Below are 6,000 nucleotides of genomic sequence, written 5' to 3' on the forward strand. Positions count from 1 at the left end.
CTAAGGATCAAACCCAGTGCTTCACACGTGCAAGGCAGGCACTATACCACTCAGGTACAGTCTCATTAGGAAGAGGTATATGCCAATAGATACTAGGTTTAGGCTTAACTCATATAAATTTTGTTTACAAAGATTAAAAGAGTATGGTTGTTAATTGGTACCCTGGGGAGCTCAGAAAGAGGAACAAATATTTTTAAAAAACAATCAGAGTCTGTAATAATTATCTGTGATAATTGCTTTGGCGTTGAAGAACATGTAGGAATGAGTAAAGGGAGAAAAAATGAGGGGTGCTCCTGACTACCATGCAAAAAACCATATTTGAACAAATTTCTAAAGAATTCAGTGGACTAGATCTGGAGGGAGTGGGAAAGAGTTTGAGAAAGTGAAGCCACACTTTTAGATCCTCTCAGGAGCTGGACAGGACCTGAGGATGCAGGGCAGGAGATGTCCTCTCCTTTCCTTGGCTTTGTGGGCTCAACAGGGGGCAGGAGACATCAGTGTCAGGACCCTCAGTGGGAGGAAGAAGGATGGGAGAGGGCAGGAACAAGGAAGTTTCTGTCATTCATGCTTTATCATCAAAGGAAAACTGGTTGTGTTGCCTGCAGCACGGTTTGGTGATGAGAATGCAGAGTGATTGATAAATTGTCCTTTGCTGTACAGGAGTGCAGAGAAGAGACGAGGACTGGACAGAAAAACAAACAACCTCCCCCACGCCCCCCAAAAAACAAAAACAAAAAAAAAACCCAACCAAACAAAAAAGCCCCAACCCTTGGGTACATTACTTATCACACCAGCTAAGGTTAGTCTTGTAGAATTTGTAGTGTTAAGCAGCCTTTCCCCTCCACACATTAATAATATTATTAGGTACAACTGATAAGGCTTTTTGATTTCACAATTTTTTTTTTTTTCTGTTCTGGTAAAACCTATTTGCTTTCCAGCATGCCATTCCCCTTCCAAATGGAGAAAATCTGAGGGAACATGTTTCAGTTAAATTTCATCCTTCTGTTTTTCACTCTTCTTGCCATAATTGTGATCATTTCTGTCACACTGTGTGAATGTGACTGGCCCAACTCCAAACTGGAAAGATTGTCTATTTAGCCCCATCTCCTTAGTTGTACAGTCTTTTCCTAATTCTGCTCAAAATTTCCCCAGCGTCCTCCAAACCAAGGCTCTCTCCTTAGAAGTGACCCTGTTTGCATTCTAAGTAGCACTTCCTTCCTCTCTCGCTTACTTCCTTCTGATCTCTTTCCTTCACTCCTCTGTGTCCCCCTCCTCTCTTTCTCTGTTTTGCTTCCCTTTCTCCTTTCCTTTCTTCTTCTCCTCCTTCTCCTTCTTCTTCCAGTACTGGGAATTGAACCCAGGGACACTCTGCCATTGAGCTACATCCCTAATCCTTTTTATTTTTCATTATTTGAGACATGGTCTTACTAAGTACTGAGGCTGGACTTGAACTTGCAATCCTTCTGCCTCAGCCTCCTCTGTTGCTGGGTTACAGGCTTATACCATCATACTCACCTCCTTTTCTGGTTCTTACTCATGGTTTCTGTGTCTTTGTGTCTTACATTTGTATATAATTAATTGAATTTTCAAACTTATTTTTAGAAATAATTTGAGACCCAGGATAAAGAAACCATTCTTTTTTTTTTTTTTTTTTTTTTCCTATTGGGAGTCATTCTTTTTTTTTTATTGGTTTTATTTTTTTTAAAATACATGACAACAGAATGCATCACAATTCTTATTACACATATAGAATGATTTTTCATATCTCTGTATATAAAATATGTTCACATCAATTCATGTCTTCAAGAAACCATTCTTTATGGGGAATTTGCATCTCCAGCAGGCTCTGAGAGCATTACTTGTCCACCTTAAACCAAGTCCAAGGCTGGAGGTTCCTGGGATGATTCAAATGCAGGCTGACATTCAGAATGGAGGTTGTTCTGATTCTGGTTGATAGCATCCTGGGGTACAGCATTTTGAGGCTATTTATTTTAGAGCTTCCTCTTATATAGTTCTAGGTGATGGTTTCTGTCCATTTCATTTTTCAAGGCTGTCTATGCAAAACATTCAAATTTTCTGAAATCTTTAAGGTTAATAGAAATGTAGTTTTAAATGTGTAAGAATACTGTTCTTGTGTGCTCTTATGAAGAATCTAGGAGAGGAAGAGCTGTGAAGGTATAGTAGTCAGGGTTCTCTAGAGGAACAGAAATCAACAAGAAATATAATGATAAAAAGGAATTTATCAGGTTGGTGTTGCGATGGGCAAAAGTGCAACTTTTGCAGTCAAGGGGGAGAAATAAAGAATGTCTATGGCGCTTCTGCCCTTTTCAATGTTTTATTTACTCAAATCACTCAATACAATTTCACTGTATAGGTTCTTGATCAAGGAAATTACGACTCTTAATGCTGGGCACTTTAATAAACATAATCAATTAAAAGCAAACAATTCTAAGTTAACTCTAAGCACTGCAAACACACTTCATTATGACAGACTTATTACAGACAATCCCTCTGCATGCTAAGCTCAAGTGCCAGATCTAAAATCTTGAGTCTTAGGCCTTAAAAATGCACACTCAGAGTTTTTCCAAAATCTGACTTGTATTACTAATAAGGACAGGCCTGAATTGTTCACAGTTCACAGACCTAAGATCCTTAAGTGAACGAAGGAAATCCAAGTACCTTTGAAGAAGGTCCCCTGGTAAGAAGACAAGTCCAAATTGTAGATCTTTCCTCTATCTTTTCAAAAAGAAATCTTTAGTCATTTTCCACATGGAAGAGAAATACACAGAAATTTCTGGAAGAGCTGAATGCTGGAGTGGAGTCAACAGAATCAGAACACCATATCTTCAACTTATTTATTCCTACAACTTGGGCCAGTGCCATACCCATACCCTCCAAATGATGGTGGAGTGTAAGGGTAAAAGAAATTGAAGTTAAAGCGTAAAAGTTAAAGGGTAAAAGACCGGGTGTTGTAAAGTTTCTAAGCTGCAAGGTCTGAGTTAAAATGTAAAGGATTAGGTATTGTTAGGTTTCTATGCTACCTGCAAAACCTGAAATTTCTGTAGCTGTTGAGACAATGCTTGGAACTGCCCAGTAAATATTTCCCCTGACTATCAGTTGTTTAATAAGGGCTCTGTGTGGTCGCACGTAGGCATTGCAGGGCCTGGACCAATCAGTTTGAATGTAACCCCCTCCTTGGGAATGACCTGTCACTCCAGCCTGACCTGTTCCCGCCAATGAATGAACCAATCATGTTTAGGAGTTGTTGTTCAATTTTCCCGTGCCTAATGATGATTTGTTCTGATGTATACAAAGCCCTCCGCCCTCCCCAAGAAGTGTACTTAAGCAGTGCTCAGCCCCTGCTCGGGGCTCTGGCTGCTTTCCCTTCTTGATTGGGCACGGAGCCCCAGCATGCTGGTTCAATAAATCCCCCTTCTGCCAATTGCATGAGTGGTCACTTGGTGGTCTCTTTCTTCGAGCGGGACCCTTACATTAGTACTCATTGTACACCCAACTTGATGGCTTTATAGTTAAGATAATATACAATCCATTATGGGAAGTTCAGGTTAAATGGCTGATGGAATTGCCCAGTGGTCAGCCTCTATCAGTGTTACTGCTGTTGACCAGTGCTTCCCCAATGTTGAAGAATAACACCAGAGAAGCACGCCGAGGCAAGGTCAGAGTGGAAAATTAGAAGTTTATTAAAGGACAGCAGAAAAAGACTTCTTCCGGAGGAAGAAGGGGACCCAAGAGGTGGAATCCGTGGAAGTGCAGTTGTCTCCCCTTTTTATAGTTCTTTCAGTGATGGAATGTAGGTTGGAAGGCCCAGGGGTGGGACACAGGTGGGTCAAAGAAGTAATCTGGGCAGGAAGGACTTCATTAACATTTCTTTGGGATGGGCTATCTTCAAATCTGCTGGGGCTGTTCATTAACATTTCTTTGGGATGGACTTTGGGCCTAGGGCTTTTCTCGGGACTTCATTAACATTCCATGAGTTGTCCTGTGTTTCGGGATTTAGATTTCACTCGATATTAGACCCGATGTACCTAACTACACTGACTACCTAATTTTAAATCTGGCTTCATCAGCAAACCAAGTGATATTCTCAAAAGACAACGATTACACTCCAAAGGAAGGTATGTATGGCTTTGTTCAAAACCCTGTCACTACCACCATGCGACCTCATACAGCACCATCATCATGTTATCAGTGTGGTGGTGACCACATGATATTCTGTGGGATAGCCCATTGACCAAGAGAGAACCAAGTCACCATACCTCTACATTAAAGAAGACAGCTTTAGTGTTCCCTGCATATTGAGATTCAAGGGAGTAGCAGACAATTTCTGGATTAATTATTGCATACCACACTAGGGGCCATGCTGATTTACACATGTAAATTAGTCACATGACTCAGTGGCTTCCTCTGAAGTAGGATTGAGGCCCACTGGTCAGAACAAGGTTTCTTAGGAGGGTCCTGCAGTAAAGAGAATTTCCAATGTGCCTTTCACCCCTCCTTTATTTCCTGAGTATAGAGATGGAATAGGCAACCCAGCTGGGAGTAGAATCCCCACACTAGCATACTGACCGAGACAATGGAGGCTAGCATAGTGGTAAGGGTCTAGGACAAGTCACTGACATGCCCCATCCCCACCCAAACTGTAGACCAAAAAAAATTGCTGGGAGGGGCACATACATCAAAAAAGATTTGATGTCTTGGGAGGTTCAGGGGCAGTGATTTCTCTTACAAGCCCATTGACCATGGCAGTTTTGTCTGGGCAGAGGATACATGGATCTTGGAAAATGATAGTGAATTATCAGAAGCCTAATCCTACTTCAGGAGCATCTGAGCCAGTGTGCTTATTTTATCTGAAAAAAAAAAATCAGCATGGCTTCAGAGCTTGGTGCTGATAACGCTGATAACGCCAAGGTTGCGGTTTCCTTCCCCGTAAGGGCCACCAAATGCCACAGTCTGGCTGGGCACAATTCAGGAGCCACTTGTCAAAAGAAACGAACTTTATGTTTAGAACCACACACGCCAAACCACACAGCTCCTCAGGAAAAACCTTCAGAGCCCAACTGCCACCACTGGCTTCCCACAAGCCTCTCCACCTCCCCCACTCCTCCTGCTCTTGAGGCTGATTGGCTGGGTCGCGTGGGCGGAGCCAAAAAAAGTCCCCCAATGAGCAGCTCCTGGTCTGAAAGGGCAGGGAAACAGCCCAATGAGCATCACTGCAGAGGAGCCAATCAGTTGGCAGCTAGAAGTTTGCTGGGGCCGCTGTGAGCCAATCATCAGCTGGCAGTCTGAAAGGGCGGGGAAACAGCCCAATGAGCATCACTGCAGAGGAGCCAATCAGTTGGCAGCTAGAAGTTTGCTGGGGCCACTGTGAGCCAATCATCAGCTGGCAGCTGGAAGTTTGCTGGGGCCCCTTCAGCTGTGGCTCTCAACACAGTTATTGATTGGAAACTATCTCTTCCTCCTCTTCCTTCCTTCCTGTCTTCTTCGCTCCTCTTCCTTCTCTTCTTCTCTCACTTCCTTCTTATTCTTGCATTCCAATAACTGGGGAACACTAACAGCTGTCCTCTTTAATCTGGAGGTGTGGTGACTTGGTTCTCTCACTACCCTGCAGAATATCATGCTCATCCACGCTGATCGCATCATGATGGTGCTGTATGAGGTTATGTGATGGTAGTGACGGGATTTTGAAGAAAGTCATACCTTCCTTTGAAATGTAACGAATTTCTTTTGACAGTATCTCCTCTTTGCTGACCAAGAGTGACTTTGGGGCATCATTTGACGTTTACCCTAAACCTCCTACCGTGGATTGGATATTATTGTAACACAGGGCTGTGTGAGCTCTGGAGCGTCCTTGTCTCACACCCCTGAAGAATGAAGTATGCAGATGACAGGGGGTGAGAATTCAGTAGCGGATTTATTAGAAGCTAGCAAGGAAAGCTCTCCTAACACAGGGGGGAAATCCCAAAGAGGGTATCATTGGTG

At 42.9% G+C, this 6,000-nt stretch overlaps 1 long non-coding RNA gene across 1 annotated transcript in view; it reads right to left on the minus strand.

Moving 5' to 3' along the window:
* The window catches only part of LOC125618869, a 29,605-nt gene extending 24,563 nt beyond the window's left edge, over positions 1 to 5,042 (minus strand). Inside the window, exon 1 of the long non-coding RNA XR_007350251.1 lies at positions 4,915 to 5,042. This is a non-coding gene — a long non-coding RNA (uncharacterized LOC125618869). The remainder of the gene's footprint in view (positions 1 to 4,914) is intronic.
* Between the last annotated feature and the right edge of the window lie 958 nt (positions 5,043 to 6,000).

This window comes from Marmota marmota, unplaced genomic scaffold (genome assembly GCF_001458135.2).
Source record: "Marmota marmota marmota unplaced genomic scaffold, marMar, whole genome shotgun sequence".
NCBI classification, from domain to species: domain Eukaryota; kingdom Metazoa; phylum Chordata; class Mammalia; order Rodentia; family Sciuridae; genus Marmota; species Marmota marmota.